This window comes from Somniosus microcephalus, chromosome 3 (genome assembly GCF_052327205.1).
Source record: "Somniosus microcephalus isolate GS21.2 chromosome 3, FLI_Smic_1.0, whole genome shotgun sequence".
Classification (NCBI taxonomy): domain Eukaryota; kingdom Metazoa; phylum Chordata; class Chondrichthyes; order Squaliformes; family Somniosidae; genus Somniosus; species Somniosus microcephalus.
This window is the reverse complement of record NC_140989.1, coordinates 379,616,378-379,642,758: the sequence shown is the minus strand read 5'-3', so window position 1 is coordinate 379,642,758 and position 26,381 is coordinate 379,616,378.

The following is a 26,381-nucleotide window of genomic DNA, read 5'->3' as shown; positions in this document are numbered from 1 at the left end:
CCATCTCCAGTCACACCCCCAACACACACTCACCATCTCCAGTCACACCCCCAACACACACTCACCATCTCCACTCACACCCCCAACACACGCTCACCATCTCCAGTCACACCCCCAACACACACGCACCATCTCCATTCACACCCCCAACACACGCTCACCATCTCCAGTCACACCTCCAACACACGCTAACCATCTCCAGTCACACCCCCAACACACACTCACCATCTCCAGTCACACCCCCAACACACGCTCACCATCTCCAATTATACCCCCAACACACACACACCATCTCGTCACACCCCAGCACACGCTCACCATCTCCAGTCACATCCCCAACACACACTCACCATCTCCAGCCACACCCACAACACATACTCACCATCTCCAGTCACACCCCCAAAACTCACTCACCATCTCCAGTCACACCCCCAACACACACTCACAATCTCCAGTCACACCCCAACACACGCTCATCAACTCCAGTCACACCCGCAACACACACTCACCATCTCCAGTCACACCAACACACACTCACCATCTCCAGTCACACCTCCAAAACACACTCACCATCTCCAGTCGCACCCCAACACATGCTCACCATCTCCAGTCACACCAACACACACTCACCATCTCCAATCACAGCCCCAACACACACTCACCATCTCCAGTCACACCCCCATCACACACTCACCATCTCTAGTCACCCCCCAACACACACTCACCATCTCCGTCACACCCCGAACACACACTCAGCATCTACAGTCACACCTCCAACACACATTCACCATCTCCAGTCACACCACCAACACACACTCACAATCTCCAGTCACACCCCAACACACACACACCATCTCCAGTCACACCCCAACACACACTCACCATCTCCAGTCACACACCCAACACACGCTCACCATCTCCAGTCACACCCCCAACACACACTCACCATCTCCAGTCACACCCGCAACACACACTCACCATCTCCAGTCACACCACCAACACACGCTCACCATCTCCAGTCACACCCCCAACACATATTCACCATCTCCAGTCACACCCCAACACACACTCACCATCTCCAGTCACACCCCCAACACACACTCAGCATCTCCATCCACACCTCCAACACACACCCACCATCTCCATTCACACCCCCAACACACGCTCACCATCTCCAGTCACACCCCCAACACACGCTCACCATCTCCAGTAACACCCCCAACACAATCTCACCATCTCCAGTCACACCCCCAACACACGCTCACCATCTCCAGTCATACCCCCAACACACACTCACCATCTCCAGTCACACCCCCAACACACGCTCACCATCTCCAGTCACACCCCCAACACACACTCACCATCTCAAGTCACACCCACAACACACACTCACCATCTCCAGTCACACACCAACACACACTGACCAGCTCCAGTCACACCCCCAACATAGGCTCACCATCTCCAGTCACACCCCCAACACACACTCATCATCTCCAGTCACACCCCCAACACACATTCACCATCCCCAGTCACACCCACAACACATACTCACCATCTCCAGTCACACCCCAACACTCACTCACCATCTCCAGTCACACCCCCAACAAACACTCACCATCTCCAGTCAAACCCCCAACACACACTCACCATCTCCAGTCACACCCCCAACACACACTCACCATCTCCATTCACACCCCAACACACGCTCACAATCTCCAGTCACACACCCAACACACACTCACCATCTCCAGTCACACCAACACACGCTTACCATCACCAGTCACACCTCCAACACACACTCACCATCTTCAGTCACACCCCAACACAAGCACACCATCTCCAGTCACTGCCCCAACACACACTCACCATCTCCAGTCACAGCCACAACACACACTCACCATCTCCAGTCAAACCCCAACACACACACACCATCTCCAGTCACACCCCCAACACACACTCACCATCTCCACTCACACCCCCAACACCCGCTCACCATCTCCAGTCACACCCCCAACACACACTCACCATCTCCATTCACACCCCCAACAGACGCTCACCAGCTCCAGTCACACCCCCAACACACGCTAACCATCTCCAGTCACACCCCCAACACACACTCACCATCTCCAGTCACACCCCCAACACACGCTCACCATCTCCAGTCAAACACCCAACACACACACACCATCTCGTCACACCCCCACCACACGCTCACCATCTCCAGTCACACCCCCAACACACACTCACCATCTCCAGTCACACCCACAACACATACTCACCATCTCCAGTCACATCCCCAAAACTCACTCACCATCTCCAGTCACACCCACAACACACACTCACCATCTCCAGTCACAGCCCAACACACGCTCATCATCTCCAGTCACACCCGCAACACACACTCACCATCTCCAGTCACACCAACACACACTCACCATCTCCAGTCACACCTCCAAAACACACTCACCGTCTCCAGTCACACCCCAACACATGCTCACCATCTCCAGTCACATCCACACACTCTCACCATCTCAAATCACAGCCCCAACACACACTCACCATCTCCAGTCACACCCCCATCACACACTCACCATCTCTAGTCACCCCCCTACACACACTCATCATCTCCGTCACACCCCGATCACACACTCAGCATCTACAGTCACACCTCCAACACACATTCACAATCTCCAGTCACACCCCAACACACACACACCATCTCCAGTCACACACCCAAGACACACTCACCATCTCCAGTCACACACCCAACACACACTCACCATCTCCAGTCACACCCGCAACACACACTCACCATCTCCAGTCACACCACCAACACACGCTCACCATCTCCAGTCACACCCCCAACACACATTCACCATCTCCAGTCACACCCCAACACATACTCACCATCTCCAGTCACACACCCAACACACACTCAGCATCTCCAGTCACACCTCCAACACACACTCACCATCTCCAGTCACACCCCCAACACACACTCACCATCTCCAGTCACACCCCCAAAACACACTCACCATCTCCATTCACACCCCCAACACACACTCACCATCTCCATTCACACCCCCAACACACACACACACTCTCCAGTCACACCCCCAACACACATGCACCATCTCCAGTCACACCCCCAACACACACTCACCATCTCCAGTTACACCCCCAACACACACTCACCATCTCCAGTCAAACCCCCAACACACGCTCACCATCTCCAATCACACCCCCAACACATGCTCACCATCTCCAATCACAACCCCAACACACACTCACCATCTCCAGTCACACACCCAGCACACGCTCACCATCTCCAGTCACACACCCAACACACACTCACCATCTCCAGTCACACCCCCAACACAGGCTCTCCATCTCCAGTCACACCCCCAACACACACGCACCATCTCCAGTCACACCCCCAACACACACTCACCATCTCCAGTCACACCCGCAACACACACTCACCATCTCCAGTCACACCAACACACACTCACCATCTCCAGTCACACATCCAAAACACACTCACCATCTCCAGTCACACCCCAACACATGCTCACCATCCCAAGTCACACCAACACACACTCACCATCTCCAATCACAGCCCCAACACACACTCACCATCTCCAGTCACACCCCCATCACACACTCACCATCTCCAGTCACCCCCCAACACACACTCACCATCTCCAGTCACACCCCGAACACACACTCAGCATCTACAGTCACACCTCCAACACACATTCACCATCTCCAGTCACACCACCAACACACACTCACAATCTCCAGTGACACCCCAACACACACACACCATCTCCAGTCACACACCCAAGACACACTCACCGTCTCCAGTCACACACCCAACACATGCTCACCATCTCCAGTCACACCCCCAACACACACTCACCATCTCCAGTCACACCCGTAACACACAATCAACACCTCCAGTCACACCACCAACACACGCTCACCATCTCCAGTCACACCCCCAACACACACTCACCATCTCCAGTAACACCCCAACACACACTCACCATCTCCACTCACACACCCAACACACACTCAGCATCTCCAGTCACACCCCAACACACGCTCACCATCTCCAGTCACACCCACAAAACACACTCACCATCTCCAGTCACACCCCCAACACACACTCACCATCTCCAGTCACACCCACAAAACACACACACACTCTCCAGTCGCACCCCCAACACACATGCACCATCTCCAGTCGCACCCCCAACACACACTCACCATCTCAAGTCACATCCCCAACACACACTCACCATCTCCGTCACACCCCAAACACACACTCAGCATCTACAGTCACACCTCCAACACACATTCACCATCTCCAGTCACACCACCAACACACACTCACAATGTCCAGTCACACCCCAACACACACACACCATCTCCAGTCACACACCCAAGACACACTCACCATCTCCAGTCACACACCCAACACACGCTCACCATCTCCAGTCACACCCCCAACACACACTCACCATCTCCAGTCACACCCGCAACACACACTCACCATCTCCAGTCACACCACCAACACACGCTCACCATCTCCAGTCACACCCCCAACACACATTCACCATCTCCAGTCACACCCCAACACACACTCACCATCTCCAGTCACACCCCCAACACACACTCAGCATCTCCAGTCACACCTCCAACACACACTCACCATCTCCATTCACACTCCCAACACACGCTCACCATCTCCAGTCACACCCCCAACACACGCTCACCATCTCCAGTCACACCCCCAACACACATTCACCATCTCCAGTCACACCCCCAACACACGCTCACCATCTCCAGTCACACACCCAACACACACTCACCATCTCCAGTCACACCCCCAACACACGCTCACCATCTCCAGTCACACCCCCAACACACACTCACCATCTCCAGTCACACTCCCAACACACGCTCACCATCTCCAGTCACACACCAACACATACTCACCAGCTCCAGTCACACCCCCAACATAGGCTCACCATCTCCAGTCACACCCCCAACACATACTCATCATCTCCAGTCACACCCCCAACAAACGTTCACCATCCCCAGTCACACCCACAACACATACTCACCATCTCCAGTCACACCCCCAACATTCTTTCACCATCTCCAGTCACACCCCCAACACACGCTCACCATCTCCAGTCACACCCCCAACACACACTCACCATCTCCATTCACACCCCCAACACACGCTAACCATCTCCAGTCACACCCCCAACACACACTCACCATCTCCAGTCACACCCCCAACTAACACTCACCATCTCCAGTCAAACCCCCAACACACACACACCATCTCGTCACACCCCCAGCACACGCTCACCATCTCCAGTCACACCCCCAACACACAATCACCATCTCCAGTCACACCCACAACACATACTCACCATCTCCAGTCACACCCCCAAAACTCACTCACCATCTCCAGTCACACCCCCAACACACACTCACCATCTCCAGTCACACCCCAACACACGCTCATCATCTCCAGTCACACCCGCAACACACTCACCATCTCCAGTCACACCAACACACACTCACCATCTCCAGTCACACCCCCAACACACGCTCATCATCTCCAGTCAAACGCCCAACACACACACACCATCTCGTCACACCCCCAGCACACGCTCACCATCTCCAGTCACACACCCAACACACACTCACCATCTACAGTCACACCCACAACACATACTCACCATCTCCAGTCCCACCCCCAAAACTCACTCACCATCTCCAGTCACACCCCCAACACACACTCACCATCTCCAGTCACACCCCCAACAGACACACACCATCTCCAGTCACACCCCAACACACACTCACCATCTCCAGTCACAGCCACAACACACACACACCATCTCCAGTCACACCCCCAAAACACGCTCACCATCTCCAGTCACACCCCCAACACACACTCACCATCTCCATTCATACAGCCAACACATGCTCGCCATCTTCAGTCACACCCCCAACACACGCTCACCATCTCCAGTCACACCCCAACACACACTCACCATCTCCAGTCACACCCCCAACACACGCCAACCATCTCCAGTCACACACCCAACACTCACTCACCATCTCCAGTCACACCCCCAACACACACTCACCATCTCCAGTCACACCCCCAACACACGCTCACCAGCTCCAGTCACACCCCCAACACACACTCACCACCTCCAGTCACACTCCCAACACATGCTCACCATCTCCAGTCACACCCCCAACACACATTCACCATCTCCAGTCACACCCCCAACACAGGCTCACCATCTCCAGTCACACCCCCAACACACACTCACCATCTTCAGTCACACCCTTAACACACATTCACCATCTCCAGTCACACCCCCAACACACATTCAGCATCTCCAGTCACACCCCAACACACACTCACCATCTCCAGTCACACCCCCAACACACACTCACCATCTCCAGTCAAACCCACAACACACACTCACCATCTCGTCACACTCCCAACAAAGACTCACCATCTCCAGTCACACCTCCAACACACACTCACCATCTCCAGTCACGCCCCAAAACAAGCACACCATCTCCAGTCACTGCCCCAACACACACACACCATCTCCAGTCACACCCCCAACACACACTCACCATCTCCAGTCACACCCCCAACACACACTCACCATCTCCACTCACACCCCCAACACACGCTCACCATCTCCAATCACACCCCCAACACACACGCACCATCTCCATTCACACCCCCAACACACGCTCACCATCTCCAGTCACACCCCCAACACACGCTAACCATCTCCAGTCACACCCCCAACACACACTCACCATCTCCAGTCACACCCCCAACTAACGCTCACCATCTCCAGTCAAACCCCCAACACACACACACCATCTCGTCACACCCCCAGCACACGCTCACCATCTCCAGTCACACCCCCAACACACAATCACCATCTCCAGTCACACCCACAACACATACTCACCATCTCCAGTCAAACCCCCAAAACTCACTCACCATCTCCAGTCACAACCCCAACACACACTCACCATCTCCAGTCACACCCCAACACACGGTCATCATCTCCAGTCACACCCGCAACACACTCACCATCTCCAGTCACACCAACACACACTCACCATCTCCAGTCACACCCCCAACACACGCTCACCATCTCCAGTCAAACCCCCAACACACACACACCATCTCGTCACACCCCCAGCACACGCTCACCATCTCCAATCACACACTCAACACACACTCACCATCTCCAGTCACACCCACAACACATACTCACCATCTCCAGTCACACCCCCAAAACTCACTCACCATCTCCAGTCACACCCCCAACACACACTCACCATCTCCAGTCACACCCCCAACAGACACACACCATCTCCAGTCACACCCCAACACACACTCACCATCTCCAGTCACAGCCACAACACACACACACCATCTCCAGTCACACCCCCAAAACACGCTCACCACCTCCAGTCACAGCCCCAACACACACTCACCATCTCCATTCATACAGCCAACACATGCTCGCCATCTTCAGTCACATCCCCAACACACACTCACCATCTCCAGTCACACCCCAACACACACTCACCATCTCCAGTCACACCCCCAACACACGCCAACCATCTCCAGTCACACACCCAACACACACTCACCATCTCCAGTCACACCTCCAACACACACTCACCATCTCCAGTCACACCCCCAACACACCAATTTCCAATTCCAATTCCAATTAAAATGCTTTATTGGCATGAAAGTTTACAGAGAACCATATTGCCAAAGCTTACATAGCAAAAAGGTACAGTTTTCCAACATTCTGTAGGTGTCAATCGATTTGACATTTGTTGGGTATATACAATATTACTTTTAAACAATATTAATTTTAAACAGTCTTTGTACTTCATTTGGTACGTTCAATATTAATTTTAAACAGTCTTAATTTTAAACAGTCCTCAGGTTGTGACATGTTGTTACATATTTGGCCCCAAGGTATGGTCTGTCTCCTTCTCCTAGGACTAATCTCAATTTTGACAGATCATCCAATTCCTTGAAATCTGGGGTTGTTTGGCTTAGCTTGTTGAATAATATGTTTCTTGATGTGTTGAATTTTTCGCATTTTAGGAGGAAATGCATTTCTGTTTCAACCTCGCCAGCCAGACATTGATCGCATATTCTATTCTCTCTAGGCTGCCAGGATTTCTTGTATCTGCCTTTTTCAATTTCCAGTTGGTGGTCGCTTAGTCTGTACCTGGTGAGGGTCTGTCTCTGTTTTGTGTCTCTGATGGTCGTGAGGTAGTCTGCCAGTTTATATTCTCTTTTTAGGGCCCGGTAACATTCTAATCTGCTTTGGCTTTCGGTTATTTTGTTCCAATGTTCCAGGTAGGTTTCTTTGCATTTTTTAATGATTTGGTTCACTCGGATTGGTGTTTGGGCGGCTGTGTTGGTCTGGGGCTGGTCAGGGTCCGGCTGAGTACTTAGTTTCCGTAGCAGCTGACTCAGGGGACTCTTTTCTGGGTTTAGCTCTTGGGTCTGAAAGGCTTTGAAATGAAGGGTGTCTGGGGAGCTAGATTTGAGGTGATTTAGGAAGTTTAGTGCTCGTTTTTGGATGTTTATTATCAGTGGGTATCTGCCTAGTTCGGCTCTGCATGCATTTGTTGGCGTTTTCCTTTGGGTGCGAAGGATGCTTCGGCAGAATTCTGCATGTAGGGCTTCTATTGTATGTTTTTCCCATTTAGTGTAGCTTTGGTGATTTAGCGGGCCCCATACTTCACTACCGTACAGTGCAATGGGCAGGATTATGCTGTCAAATATTTTGCGCCAGATTTTGATTGGGATTTGGATGTTGTAGAATTTTCTTTTTATTGCATATAGGGCTCTTCGGGCTTTTTCTTTTAGTGCATTCACTGCTATGCTGAAGCTCCCTGATGCTGTAATAGTTAGACCAAGGTAGGTGTAGCTCATAGTGTGTCCTATAGTGATATCACTGAGGGTAAACTGGTATTTGTTTTCCTGACATCTGGGCCTTTTTTGAAAAATCATGATGTTGGTTTTCTTTAGATTTACTGTTAGAGCCCAATTTTGGCAGTATTTGTCGAGTAGGTCTAGTTGTTGCTGTAATCCCTGTTCTGTGGGAGACAGCAGAACCAGGTCGTCCGCATAGAACAGGGATTTCACTTCTCCATCTAGGAGACGGAGACCTGGTGACTCGCTTTGCTCCAGCATGTCTGCTAATTCATTTATGTATATGTTGAACAGGGTCGGGCTCAAATTGCAGCCCTGCCGGACGCCTCTTCTCTGGGTGAAGAAATCGGTGCGTTTGTCTCCAATTTTGACCCCGCATTTGTTTTTCAGATACATTGATTTAATAAGGTCATAGACTTTGCCCCCTATTCCACATTGAAGAAGTTTATAATAGAGCCCTTCGTGCCATATAGAGTCAAAGGCTTTCTTGAAGTCGATGAAACAGGCGAATATTTTCCCATTTTTTGTTTGGTGTATATGTTTTTCAATGAGGGTGTGAAGGGTATAGATATGGTCGGCGGTGCGGTGTTTTGGAAGAAAGCCTATTTGGTTTTTTCTGAGGATATTATGTTTGTTAAGAAAATCAAGTAATCTACTATTTAGAATACTGCAGAATAACTTCCCTAGACAACTGTTGACACAGATGCCGCGGTAGTTATTTGGGTCTGATTTGTTTCCGCTTTTATATATGGGGGAGATTAGTCCTTGGCACCAGATATCGGGAAAACAGCCTGAACGTAATATGATGTTGAATAATTTGAGTACCGCACCCTGCATCTCCATATTGCTGAACTTGAGCATTTCATTTTTGATGTTGTCTGGGCCACAGGCTTTCTTTAGGTGGAGAGATTTTGTTTTTGTGGCCATTTCTTTCCATGTGATTGGGGAGTCTAGAGGGTTTTGGTTGTCTTTGATTGTTGCTTCTAATGTGTGGAGTTTTTCTGTGACCTGATGTTGACTTGGGTTTGTTTCGTTTATTGGGATGTCTTTGTAGAGGTTTTCAAAATGTGTTCTCCAGATGTCGCCATCTTGGATTGGTAATGCTTGCAATTGTGTTGTACTCAGGTTATTCCACATTTCCCAGAATTGTTTTGGGTTGGTGGAGTTTTCAATTTCTTCTAGTATTTTGTGGGTATAGTTTTGTGTTTTGTTCCTAATGGTGTGTTTATATCTTTTGAGGGTTTCATTGTATCTAGTACGTAGGTCCGGATTGTTTGGTTGGCGATGCTTTTGGTTTGATATTTTTCTCAGGTCTTTTCTGGCATTTTTGCATTCGTGGTCAAACCATTTCTTATTTTTATTTTGTCTTTTGTGACTCTTCCTCTTCTGTTTCACGAGGTCGGCTTTTACAGCTGCCTCATGAAAGATCATATTTATATCCTCTATGGCCATGTTTACCCCACCTCTGGTGATCTCATATAGATTTTCTTTAAATTTTGAAATTTTACTTGTGAGATCAGGTGAATTTAGTGCTGTGATGAATTTATCTCCACTGTCTGGGGCCCATCTGTATGTCTGGTTTATTTTATGTAGCTTACTGGGTTCCTTTTTTGTGTCTGTAGTTTGGGCAGGAAGTTTAAGGTACACATTTATTTGGTTATGGTCTGAGAGGGGGGATTGCTGCCTGACAGTGAATGCGTTGATATCGCAGGGGTCCAGGTCAGTGATTGTATAATCCACCACACTAGACCCAAGAGTTGAGGAATATGTGAGTCTCCCTAAGGAGTCCCCTCTGAACCTACCGTTAACTATGTACAGGCCTAAGGCTCGGCAGAGTTGCACTACCTCCCTACCGCTTTTATTTATTTCACAATCGAGGTTGTTTCGGTTTGCGATGGCTGGTGTGACATATAGAGGGGTCTGGCCAAACACATGGTTGTTGCCCTGTGGGTCTATGAAGTCAGGTTCACATCCTGTCCTTGCATTTAGGTCCCCACATAGTAGCACCTTTCCTTGGGCCTGGAAATGGCTGATTTCCATGTGGAGAGTGTCAAATATCTCCTCTTCAAAATATGGCGATTCTATTGGAGGTATGTAGATCGCACATAAGTAAACATCGTTTTTTACTATTCCTATATTTTTATCTAATTTTAGCCATACGTGTGATTTTCCCTGTTTTATCGGTGAGATGTGTTTGTTCAGTTCTCCTTTATACCACACCAGGATTCCCCCGGAGGTTCTGCCCTTGCGTGTCTTAATGTTCTTTACTGAAGGCACAATAATTTCATGGTACATTGGGGGACAGTGGGTCGGCATGTCCTTTTGGCACCATGTTTCTGTTAACACAATTATATCAATGTCTTTTATAGCTTTTAGGAATTCAGGGTCTGTACTCTTCATCCCAAAAGTTGAGGAGCGGAGGCCCTGGATATTCCAGCAGCTTATGTGGAAAGAACGCATTTATATAGTTCAATAAAACGAAATAAAATGGACCTATTTTGTGGGATGAGTGTGGAAACACTATTTTCTATAATGCTAAATGATGATTTAGTATAAATTTAGTATAAATTTCATGAGGCATGCACGCTCACCAGCTCCAGTCACACCCCCAACACACACTCACCACCTCCAGTCACACTCCCAACACATGCTCACCATCTCCAGTCACACCACCAACACACATTCACCATCTCCAGTCACACCCCCAACACAGGCTCACCATCTCCAGTCACACCCCCAACACACACTCACCATCTTCAGTCACACCCTTAACACACATTCACCATCTCCAGTCACACCCCCAACACACATTCACCATCTCCAGTCACACCCCAACACACACTCACCATCTCCAGTCACACCCCCAACACACACTCACCATCTCCAGTCAAACCCACAACACACACTCACCATCTCGTCACACTCCCAACAAAGACTCACCATCTCCAGTCACACCTCCAACACACACTCACCATCTCCAGTCACGCCCCAAAACAAGCACACCATCTCCAGTCACTGCCCCAACACACACACACCATCTCCAATCACACCCCCAACACACACTCACCATCTCCAGTCACACCCGCAACACACACTCACCATCTCCAGTCACACCACCAACACATGCTCACCATCTCCAGTCACACCCCCAACACACATTCACCATCTCCAGTCACACCCCAACACACACTCACCATCTCCAGTCACACCCCCAACACACACTCAGCATCTCCAGTCACACCTCCAACACACACTCACCATCTCCATTCACACTCCCAACACACGCTCACCATCTCCAGTCACACCCCCAACACACGCTCACCATCTCCAGTCACACCCCCAACACACATTCACCATCTCCAGTCACACCCCCAACACACGCTCACCATCTCCAGTCACACACCCAACACACACTCACCATCTCCAGTCACACCCCCAACACACGCTCACCATCTCCAGTCACACCCCCAACACACACTCACCATCTCCAGTCACACTCCCAACACACGCTCACCATCTCCAGTCACACACCAACACATACTCACCAGCTCCAGTCACACCCCCAACATAGGCTCACCATCTCCAGTCACACCCCCAACACATACTCATCATCTCCAGTCACACCCCCAACAAACGTTCACCATCCCCAGTCACACCCACAACACATACTCACCATCTCCAGTCACACCCCCAACATTCTTTCACCATCTCCAGTCACACCCCCAACACACGCTCACCATCTCCAGTCACACCCCCAACACACACTCACCATCTCCATTCACACCCCCAACACACGCTAACCATCTCCAGTCACACCCCCAACACACACTCACCATCTCCAGTCACACCCCCAACTAACGCTCACCATCTCCAGTCAAACCCCCAACACACACACACCATCTCGTCACACCCCCAGCACACGCTCACCATCTCCAGTCACACCCCCAACACACAATCACCATCTCCAGTCACACCCACAACACATACTCACCATCTCCAGTCACACCCCCAAAACTCACTCACCATCTCCAGTCACACCCCCAACACACACTCACCATCTCCAGTCACACCCCAACACACGCTCATCATCTCCAGTCACACCCGCAACACACTCACCATCTCCAGTCACACCAACACACACTCACCATCTCCAGTCACACCCCCAACACACGCTCACCATCTCCAGTCAAACGCCCAACACACACACACCATCTCGTCACACCCCCAGCACACGCTCACCATCTCCAGTCACACACCCAACACACACTCACCATCTACAGTCACACCCACAACACATACTCACCATCTCCAGTCACACCCCCAAAACTCACTCACCATCTCCAGTCACACCCCCAACACACACTCACCATCTCCAGTCACACCCCCAACAGACACACACCATCTCCAGTCACACCCCAACACACACTCACCATCTCCAGTCACAGCCACAACACACACACACCATCTCCAGTCACACCCCCAAAACACGCTCACCATCTCCAGTCACACCCCCAACACACACTCACCATCTCCATTCATACAGCCAACACATGCTCGCCATCTTCAGTCACACCCCCAACACACGCTCACCATCTCCAGTCACACCCCAACACACACTCACCATCTCCAGTCACACCCCCAACACACGCCAACCATCTCCAGTCACACACCCAACACTCACTCACCATCTCCAGTCACACCCCCAACACACACTCACCATCTCCAGTCACACCCCCAACACACGCTCACCAGCTCCAGTCACACCCCCAACACACACTCACCACCTCCAGTCACACTCCCAACACATGCTCACCATCTCCAGTCACACCCCCAACACACATTCACCATCTCCAGTCACACCCCCAACACAGGCTCACCATCTCCAGTCACACCCCCAACACACACTCACCATCTTCAGTCACACCCTTAACACACATTCACCATCTCCAGTCACACCCGCAACACACATTCAGCATCTCCAGTCACACCCCAACACACACTCACCATCTCCAGTCACACCCCCAACACACACTCACCATCTCCAGTCAAACCCACAACACACACTCACCATCTCGTCACACTCCCAACAAAGACTCACCATCTCCAGTCACACCTCCAACACACACTCACCATCTCCAGTCACGCCCCAAAACAAGCACACCATCTCCAGTCACTGCCCCAACACACACACACCATCTCCAGTCACACCCCCAACACACACTCACCATCTCCAGTCACACCCCCAACACACACTCACCATCTCCACTCACACCCCCAACACACGCTCACCATCTCCAATCACACCCCCAACACACACGCACCATCTCCATTCACACCCCCAACACACGCTCACCATCTCCAGTCACACCCCCAACACACGCTAACCATCTCCAGTCACACCCCCAACACACACTCACCATCTCCAGTCACACCCCCAACTAACGCTCACCATCTCCAGTCAAACCCCCAACACACACACACCATCTCGTCACACCCCCAGCACACGCTCACCATCTCCAGTCACACCCCCAACACACAATCACCATCTCCAGTCACACCCACAACACATACTCACCATCTCCAGTCAAACCCCCAAAACTCACTCACCATCTCCAGTCACACCCCCAACACACACTCACCATCTCCAGTCACACCCCAACACACGGTCATCATCTCCAGTCACACCCGCAACACACTCACCATCTCCAGTCACACCAACACACACTCACCATCTCCAGTCACACCCCCAACACACGCTCACCATCTCCAGTCAAACCCCCAACACACACACACCATCTCGTCACACCCCCAGCACACGCTCACCATCTCCAGTCACACACTCAACACACACTCACCATCTCCAGTCACACCCACAACACATACTCACCATCTCCAGTCACACCCCCAAAACTCACTCACCATCTCCAGTCACACCCCCAACACACACTCACCATCTCCAGTCACACCCCCAACAGACACACACCATCTCCAGTCACACCCCAACACACACTCACCATCTCCAGTCACAGCCACAACACACACACACCATCTCCAGTCACACCCCCAAAACACGCTCACCATCTCCAGTCACAGCCCCAACACACACTCACCATCTCCATTCATACAGCCAACACATGCTCGCCATCTTCAGTCACATCCCCAACACACACTCACCATCTCCAGTCACACCCCAACACACACTCACCATCTCCAGTCACACCCCCAACACACGCCAACCATCTCCAGTCACACACCCAACACACACTCACCATCTCCAGTCACACCTCCAACACACACTCACCATCTCCAGTCACACCCCCAACACACCAATTTCCAATTCCAATTCCAATTAAAATGCTTTATTGGCATGAAAGTTTACAGAGAACCATATTGCCAAAGCTTACATAGCAAAAAGGTACAGTTTTCCAACATTCTGTAGGTGTCAATCGATTTGACATTTGTTGGGTATATACAATATTACTTTTAAACAATATTAATTTTAAACAGTCTTTGTACTTCATTTGGTACGTTCAATATTAATTTTAAACAGTCTTAATTTTAAACAGTCCTCAGGTTGTGACATGTTGTTACATATTTGGCCCCAAGGTATGGTCTGTCTCCTTCTCCTAGGACTAATCTCAATTTTGACAGATCATCCAATTCCTTGAAATCTGGGGTTGTTTGGCTTAGCTTGTTGAATAATATGTTTCTTGATGTGTTGAATTTTTCGCATTTTAGGAGGAAATGCATTTCTGTTTCAACCTCGCCAGCCAGACATTGATCGCATATTCTATTCTCTCTAGGCTGCCAGGATTTCTTGTATCTGCCTTTTTCAATTTCCAGTTGGTGGTCGCTTAGTCTGTACCTGGTGAGGGTCTGTCTCTGTTTTGTGTCTCTGATGGTCGTGAGGTAGTCTGCCAGTTTATATTCTCTTTTTAGGGCCCGGTAACATTCTAATCTGCTTTGGCTTTCGGTTATTTTGTTCCAATGTTCCAGGTAGGTTTCTTTGCATTTTTTAATGATTTGGTTCACTCGGATTGGTGTTTGGGTGGCTGTGTTGGTCTGGGGCTGGTCAGGGTCCGGCTGAGTACTTAGTTTCCGTAGCAGCTGACTCAGGGGACTCTTTTCTGGGTTTAGCTCTTGGGTCTGAAAGGCTTTGAAATGAAGGGTGTCTGGGGAGCTAGATTTGAGGTGATTTAGGAAGTTTAGTGCTCGTTTTTGGATGTTTATTATCAGTGGGTATCTGCCTAGTTCGGCTCTGCATGCATTTGTTGGCGTTTTCCTTTGGGTGCGAAGGATGCTTCGGCAGAATTCTGCATGTAGGGCTTCTATTGTATGTTTTTCCCATTTAGTGTAGCTTTGGTGATTTAGCGGGCCCCATACTTCACTACCGTACAGTGCAATGGGCAGGATTATGCTGTCAAATATTTTGCGCCAGATTTTGATTGGGATTTGGATGTTGTAGAATTTTCTTTTTATTGCATATAGGGCTCTTCGGGCTTTTTCTTTTAGTGCATTCACTGCTATGCTGAAGCTCCCTGATGCTGTAATAGTTAGACCAAGGTAGGTGTAGCTCATAGTGTGTCCTATAGTGATATCACTGAGGGTAAACTGGTATTTGTTTTCCTGACATCTGGGCCTTTTTTGAAAAATCATGATGTTGGTTTTCTTTAGATTTACTGTTAGAGCCCAATTTTGGCAGTATTTGTCGAGTAGGTCTAGTTGTTGCTGTAATCCCTGTTCTGTGGGAGACAGCAGAACCAGGTCGTCCGCATAGAACAGGGATTTCACTTCTCCATCTAGGAGACGGAGACCTGGTGACTCGCTTTGCTCCAGCATGTCTGCTAATTCATTTATGTATATGTTGAACAGGGTCGGGCTCAAATTGCAGCCCTGCCGGACGCCTCTTCTCTGGGTGAAGAAATCGGTGCGTTTGTCTCCAATTTTGACCCCGCATTTGTTTTTCAGATACATTGATTTAATAAGGTCATAGACTTTGCCCCCTATTCCACATTGAAGAAGTTTATAATAGAGCCCTTCGTGCCATATAGAGTCAAAGGCTTTCTTGAAGTCGATGAAACAGGCGAATATTTTCCCATTTTTTGTTTGGTGTATATGTTTTTCAATGAGGGTGTGAAGTGTATAGATATGGTCGGCGGTGCGGTGTTTTGGAAGAAAGCCTATTTGGTTTTTTCTGAGGATATTATGTTTGTTAAGAAAATCAAGTAATCTACTATTTAGAATACTGCAGAATAACTTCCCTAGACAACTGTTGACACAGATGCCGCGGTAGTTATTTGGGTCTGATTTGTTTCCGCTTTTATATATGGGGGAGATTAGTCCTTGGCACCAGATATCGGGAAAACAGCCTGAACGTAATATGATGTTGAATAATTTGAGTACCGCACCCTGCATCTCCATATTGCTGAACTTGAGCATTTCATTTTTGATGTTGTCTGGGCCACAGGCTTTCTTTAGGTGGAGAGATTTTGTTTTTGTGGCCATTTCTTTCCATGTGATTGGGGAGTCTAGAGGGTTTTGGTTGTCTTTGATTGTTGCTTCTAATGTGTGGAGTTTTTCTGTGACCTGATGTTGACTTGGGTTTGTTTCGTTTATTGGGATGTCTTTGTAGAGGTTTTCAAAATGTGTTCTCCAGATGTCGCCATCTTGGATTGGTAATGCTTGCAATTGTGTTGTACTCAGGTTATTCCACATTTCCCAGAATTGTTTTGGGTTGGTGGAGTTTTCAATTTCTTCTAGTATTTTGTGGGTATAGTTTTGTGTTTTGTTCCTAATGGTGTGTTTATATCTTTTGAGGGTTTCATTGTATCTAGTACGTAGGTCCGGATTGTTTGGTTGGCGATGCTTTTGGTTTGATATTTTTCTCAGGTCTTTTCTGGCATTTTTGCATTCGTGGTCAAACCATTTCTTATTTTTATTTTGTCTTTTGTGACTCTTCCTCTTCTGTTTCACGAGGTCGGCTTTTACAGCTGCCTCATGAAAGATCATATTTATATCCTCTATGGCCATGTTTACCCCATCTCTGGTGATCTCATATAGATTTTCTTTAAATTTTGAAATTTTACTTGTGAGATCAGGTGAATTTAGTGCTGTGATGAATTTATCTCCACTGTCTGGGGCCCATCTGTATGTCTGGTTTATTTTATGTAGCTTACTGGGTTCCTTTTTTGTGTCTGTAGTTTGGGCAGGAAGTTTAAGGTACACATTTATTTGGTTATGGTCTGAGAGGGGGGATTGCTGCCTGACAGTGAATGCGTTGATATCGCAGGGGTCCAGGTCAGTGATTGTATAATCCACCACACTAGACCCAAGAGTTGAGGAATATGTGAGTCTCCCTAAGGAGTCCCCTCTGAACCTACCGTTAACTATGTACAGGCCTAAGGCTCGGCAGAGTTGCACTACCTCCCTACCGCTTTTATTTATTTCACAATCGAGGTTGTTTCGGTTTGCGATGGCTGGTGTGACATATAGAGGGGTCTGGCCAAACACATGGTTGTTGCCCTGTGGGTCTATGAAGTCAGGTTCACATCCTGTCCTTGCATTTAGGTCCCCACATAGTAGCACCTTTCCTTGGGCCTGGAAATGGCTGATTTCCATGTGGAGAGTGTCAAATATCTCCTCTTCAAAATATGGCGATTCTATTGGAGGTATGTAGATCGCACATAAGTAAACATCGTTTTTTACTATTCCTATATTTTTATCTAATTTTAGCCATACGTGTGATTTTCCCTGTTTTATCGGTGAGATGTGTTTGTTCAGTTCTCCTTTATACCACACCAGGATTCCCCCGGAGGTTCTGCCCTTGCGTGTCTTAATGTTCTTTACTGAAGGCACAATAATTTCATGGTACATTGGGGGACAGTGGGTCGGCATGTCCTTTTGGCACCATGTTTCTGTTAACACAATTATATCAATGTCTTTTATAGCTTTTAGGAATTCAGGGTCTGTACTCTTCATCCCAAAAGTTGAGGAGCGGAGGCCCTGGATATTCCAGCAGCTTATGTGGAAAGAACGCATTTATATAGTTCAATAAAACGAAATAAAATGGACCTATTTTGTGGGATGAGTGTGGAAACACTATTTTCTATAATGCTAAATGATGATTTAGTATAAATTTAGTATAAATTTCATGAGGCATGCACGCTCACCAGCTCCAGTCACACCCCCAACACACACTCACCACCTCCAGTCACACTCCCAACACATGCTCACCATCTCCAGTCACACCACCAACACACATTCACCATCTCCAGTCACACCCCCAACACAGGCTCACCATCTCCAGTCACACCCCCAACACACACTCACCATCTTCAGTCACACCCTTAACACACATTCACCATCTCCAGTCACACCCCCAACACACATTCACCATCTCCAGTCACACCCCAACACACACTCACCATCTCCAGTAACACCCCCAACACACACTCACCATCTCCAGTCAAACCCACAACACACACTCACCATCTCGTCACACTCCCAACAAAGACTCACCATCTCCAGTCACACCTCCAACACACACTCACCATCTCCAGTCACGCCCCAAAACAAGCACACCATCTCCAGTCACTGCCCCAACACACACACACCATCTCCAATCACACCCCCAACACACACTCACCATCTCCAGTCACACCCCCAACACACACTCACCATCTCCACTCACACCCCCAACACACGCTCACCATCTCCAGTCACACCCCCAACACACACGCACCATCTCCATTCACACCCCCAACACACGCTCACCATCTCCAGTCACACCCCCAACACACGCTAACCATCTCCAGTCACACCCCCAACACACACTCACCATCTCCAGTCACACCCCCAACACACGCTCACCATCTCCAATTATACCCCCAACACACACACACCATCTCGTCACACCCCCAGCACACGCTCACCATCTCCAGTCACACCCCCAACACACACTCACCATCTCCAGCCACATCCACAACACATACTCACCATCTCCAGTCACACCCCCAAATCTCACTCACCATCTCCAGTCACACCCCCAACACACACTCACCATCTCCAGTCACACCCCAACACACGCTCATCATCTCCAGTCACACCCGCAACACACACTCACCATCTCCAGTCACACCAACACACACTCACCATCTCCAGTCACACCTCCAAAACACACTCACCATCTCCAGTCGCACCCCAACACATGCTCACCATCTCCACTCACACCAACACACATTCACCATCTCCAATCACAGCCCCAACACACACTCACCATCTCCAGTCACACCCCATCACACACTCACCATCGCTAGTCACCCCCAACACACACTCACCATCTGCGTCACACCCCGAACACACACTCAGCATCTACAGTCACACCTCCAACACACACTCACCATCTCCAGTCACACCCCAACACACACACACCATCTCCAGTCACACCCCAACACACACTCACCATCTCCAGTCACACCACCAACACACGCTCACCATCTCCAGTCACACCCCCAACACATATTCACCATCTCCAGTCACACCCCAACACACACTCACCATCTCCAGTCACACCCCCAACACACACTCAGCATCTCCATCCACACCTCCAACACACACTCACCATCTCCATTCACACCCCCAACACACGCTCACCATCTCCAGTCACACCCCCAACACACGCTCACCATCTCCAGTAACACCCCCAACACAATCTCACCATCTCCAGTCACACCCCCAATACACGCTCACCATCTCCAGTCATACCCCCAACACACACTCACCATCTCCAGTCACACCCCCAACACACGCTCACCATCTCCAGTCACACCCCCAACACACACTCACCATCTCAAGTCACACCCACAACACACGCTCACCATCTCCAGTCACACACCAACACACACTGACCAGCTCCAGTCACACCCCCAACATAGGCTCACCATCTCCAGTCACACCCCCAACACACACTCATCATCTCCAGTCACACCCCCAACACACATTCACCATCCCCAGTCACACCCACAACACATACTCACCATCTCCAGTCACACCCCCAACACTCACTCACCATCTCCAGTCACACCCCCAACAAACACTCACCATCTCCAGTCAAACCCCCAACACACACTCACCATCTCCAGTCACACCCCCAACACACACTCACCATTTCCATTCACACCCCAACACAAGCTCACAATCTCCAGTCACACACCCAACACACACTCACCATCTCCAGTCACACCAACACACGCTTACCATCACCAGTCACACCTCCAACACACACTCACCATCTCCAGTCACAGCCACAACACACACTCACCATCTCCAGTCAAACCCCAACACACACTCACCATCTCCAGTCACACCCCCAACACACACTCACCATCTCCACTCACACCCCCAACACCCGCTCACCATCTCCAGTCACACCCCCAACACACACTCACCATCTCCATTCACACCCCCAACAGACGCTCACCAGCTCCAGTCACAGCCCCAACACACGCTAACCATCTCCAGTCACACCCCCAACACACACTCACCATCTCCAGTCACACCCGCAACACACGCTCACCATCTCCAGTCAAACACCCAACACACACACACCATCTCGTCACACCCCCACCACACGCTCACCATCTCCAGTCACACCCCCAACACACACTCACCATCTCCAGTCACACCCACAACACATACTCACCATCTCCAGTCACACCCCCAAAACTCACTCACCATCTCCAGTCACACCCACAACACACACTCACCATCTCCAGTCACAGCCCAACACACGCTCATCATCTCCAGTCACACCCGCAACACACACTCACCATCTCCAGTCACACCAACACACACTCACCATCCCCAGTCACACCTCCAAAACACACTCACCGTCTCCAGTCACACCCCAACACATGCTCACCATCTCCAGTCACATCCACACACTCTCACCATCTCAAATCACAGCCCCAACACACACTCACCATCTCCAGTCACCCCCCTACAAACACTCGTCATCTCCGTCACACCCCGATCACACACTCAGCATCTACAGTCACACCTCCAAAACACATTCACAATCTCCAGTCACACCCCAACACACACACACCATCTCCAGTCACACACCCAAGACACACTCACCATCTCCAGTCACACACCCAACACACACTCACCATCTCCAGTCACACCCGCAACACACACTCACCATCTCCAGTCACACCACCAACACACGCTCACCATCTCCAGTCACACCCCCAACACACATTCACCATCTCCAGTCACACCCCAACACATACTCACCATCTCCAGTCACACACCCAACACACACTCAGCATCTCCAGTCACACCTCCAACACACACTCACCATCTCCAGTCACACCCCCAACACACACTCACCATCTCCAGTCACACCCCCAAAACACACTCACCATCTCCATTCACACCCCCAACACACACTCACCATCTCCAGTTACACCCCCAACACACACTCACCATCTCCAGTCAAACCCCCAACACACACTCACCATCTCCAGTCACACACCCAGCACACGCTCACCATCTCCAGTCACACCCCCAACACATGCTCACCATCTCCAATCACAACCCCAACACACACTCACCATCTCCAGTCACACACCCAGCACACGCTCACCATCTCCAGTCACACACCCAACACAGGCTCACCATCTCCAGTCACACCCCCAACACACACGCACCATCTCCAGTCACACCCCCAACACACACACACACTCTCCAGTCGCACCCCCAACACACATGCACCATCTCCAGTCGCACCCCCAACACACACTCACCATCTCCAGTCACATCCCCAACACACACTCACCATCTCCGTCACACCCCGAACACACACTCAGCATCTACAGTCACACCTCCAACACACATTCACCATCTCCAGTCACACCACCAACACACACTCACAATCTCCAGTCACACCCCAACACACACACACCATCTCCAGTCACACACCCAAGACACACTCACCATCTCCAGTCACACACCCAACACACGCTCACCATCTCCAGTCACACCCCCAACACACACTCACCATCTCCAGTCACACCCGCAACACACACTCACCATCTCCAGTCACACCACCAACACACGCTCACCATCTCCAGTCACACCCCCAACACACATTCACCATCTCCAGTCACACCCCAACACACACTCACCATCTCCAGTCACACCCCCAACACACACTCAGCATCTCCAGTCACACCTCCAACACACACTCACCATCTCCATTCACACTCCCAACACACGCTCACCATCTCCAGTCACACCCCCAACACACGCTCACCATCTCCAGTCACACCCCCAACACACACGCACCATCTCCAGTCACACCCCCAACACACGCTCACCATCTCCAGTCACACACCCAACACACACTCACCATCTCCAGTCACACCCCCAACACACGCTCACCATCTCCAGTCACACCCCCAACACACACTCACCATCTCCAGTCACACCCCCAACACACGCTCACCATCTCCAGTCACACACCAACACATACTCACCAGCTCCAGTCACACCCCCAACATAGGCTCACCATCTCCAGTCACACCCGCAACACATACTCATCATCTCCAGTCACACCCCCAACACACGTTCACCATCCCCAGTCACACCCACAACACATACTCACCATCTCCAGTCACACCCCCAACACTCATTCACCATCTCCAGTCACACCCCCAACACACGCTCACCATCTCCAGTCACACCCCCAACACACACTCACCATCTCCATTCACACCCCCAACACACGCTAACCATCTCTAGTCACACCCCCAACACACACTCACCATCTCCAGTCACACCCCCAACAAACGCTCACCATCTCCAGTCAAACCCCCAACACACATACACCATCTCGTCACACGCCCAGCACACGCTCACCATCTCCAGTCACACCCACAACACATACTCACCATCTCCAGTCACAGCCCCAAAACTCACTCACCATCTCCAGTCACACCCCCAACACACACTCACCATCTCCAGTCACACCCCAACACACGCTCATCATCTGCAGTCACACCCGCAACACACACTCACCATCTCCAGTCACACCAGCACACACTCACCATCTCCAGTCACACCCCCAACACACGCTCACCATCTCCAGTCAAACCCCCAACACACACACACCATCTCGTCACACCCCCAGCACACGCTCACCATCTCCAGTCACACTCCAACACCCACTCACCATCTCCAGTCACACCCACAACACATACTCACCATCTCCAGTCACACCCCCAAAACTCACTCACCATCTCCAGTCACACCCCCAACACACACTCACCATCTCCAGTCACACCCCAACACACGCTCATCATCTCCAGTCACACCCGCAACACACACTCACCATCTCCAGTCACACCAACACACACTCACCATCTCCAGTCACACCTCCAAAACACACTCACCGTCTCCAGTCACACCCCAACACATGCTCACCATCTCCAGTCACACCAACACACACTCACCATCTCCAATCACAGCCCCAACACACACTCACCATCTCCAGTCACACCCCCATCACACACTCACCATCTCTAGTCACCCCCCAACACACACTCACCATCTCCGTCACACCCCGAGCACACATTCAGCATCTACAGTCACATCTCCAACACACATTCACAATCTCCAGTCACACCCCAACACACACACACCATCTCCGGTCACACACCCAAGACACACTCACCATCTCCAGTCACACCCCAACACACGCTCATCATCTCCAGTCACACCCGCAACACACACTCACCATCTCCAGTCACACCAACACACACTCACCATCTCCAGTCACACCTCCAAAACACACTCACCGTCTCCAGTCACACCCCAACACATGCTCACCATCTCCAGTCACACCAACACACACTCACCATCTCCAATCACAGCCCCAACACACACTCACCATCTCCAGTCACACCCCCATCACACACTCACCATCTCTAGTCAACCCCCAACACACACTCACCATCTCCGTCACACCCCGAGCACACACTCAGCATCTACAGTCACACCTCCAACACACATTCACAATCTCCAGTCACACCCCAACACACACACACCATCTCCGGTCACACACCCAAGACACACTCACCATCTCCAGTCACACACCCAACACACGCTCACCATCTCCAGTCACACCCCCAACACACATTCACCATCTCCAGTCACACCCCAACACACACTCACCATCTCCAGTCAAACAACCAACACACACTCAGCATCTCCAGTCACACCCCGAACACACACTCAGCATCTCCAGTCACACCCCGAACACACACTCAGCATCTACAGTCACACCTCCAACACACATTCACCATCTCCAGTCACACCACCAACAGACACTCACCATCTCCAGTCACACCCGCAACACACACTCACCATCTCCAGTCACACCCCCAACACACAATCACCATCTCCAGTCACACCCGCAACACACACTCACCACCTCCAGTCACACCACCAACACACGCTCACCATCTCCAGTCACACCACCAACACACACTCACCATCTCCAGTAACACCCCAACACACACTCACCATCTCCACTCACACACCCAACACACACTCAGCATCTCCAGTCACACCTCCAACACACACTCACCATCTCCAGTCACACCCCCAACACACACTCACCATCTCCAGTCACATCCCGAAAACACACTCACCATCTCCAGTCACACCCCCAACACACACTCACCATCTCCATTCACACCCCCAACACACACACACACTCTCCAGTCATACCCCCAACACACATGCACCATCTCCAGTCACACCCCCAACACACACTCACCATCTCCAGTCACACCCCCAACACACACTCACCATCTCCAGTCACACCCACAACACACGCTCACCATCTCCAGTCACACCCCCAACACATGCTCACCATCTCCAGTCACAACCCCAACACAGACTCACCATCTCCAGTCACACACCCAGCACACGCTCACCATTTCCAGTCACACACCCAACACACACTCACCATCTCCAGTCACAGCCCCAACACAGGCTCACCATCTCCAGTCACACGCCCAACACACACTCATCATCTCCAGTCACACCCCCAACACACATTCACCATCTCCAGTCACACCCCCAACACACACTCACCATCTCCAGTCACACCCCCAACACACACTCACCATCTCCAGTCAAACCCCAACACACAGTCACCATCTCCAGTCACACCCACAACACACACTCACCATCTCCAGTCACACCCCCAACACACACTCACCAGCTCCAGTCACACACCCAACACACTCACCATCTCCAGTCACACCTCACCACA